Source organism: Haliaeetus leucocephalus, unplaced genomic scaffold (assembly GCF_000737465.1).
Source record: "Haliaeetus leucocephalus isolate CR32 unplaced genomic scaffold, Haliaeetus_leucocephalus-4.0 Scaffold273, whole genome shotgun sequence".
Taxonomy (NCBI): domain Eukaryota; kingdom Metazoa; phylum Chordata; class Aves; order Accipitriformes; family Accipitridae; genus Haliaeetus; species Haliaeetus leucocephalus.
The window spans coordinates 1,713,063-1,713,282 of NW_010972709.1; positions in this window are offsets into that span (position 1 = coordinate 1,713,063).

Genomic DNA, 220 nt, shown 5'->3' on the forward strand with positions numbered 1-220 from the left:
GGGATGGCCGGGGGGGGACGGGGACAGGCAGGGGGGGACAGGCAGGGGCCACCGGCCAGGACAGCTGCTCGGACTCTGTCCCGGCCTTCGGGCTGCGGGTTGGTAAATCAAAGAGCAGCGGGGCTTGGGCGGCCCCACGCCAGCACCCGGCGCTGGCGGCACCGCAGGGTTTGGGGCAGGCGAGGAGCAGAGCGTGGGTGGGCGCAAACCTGGGCTCCCC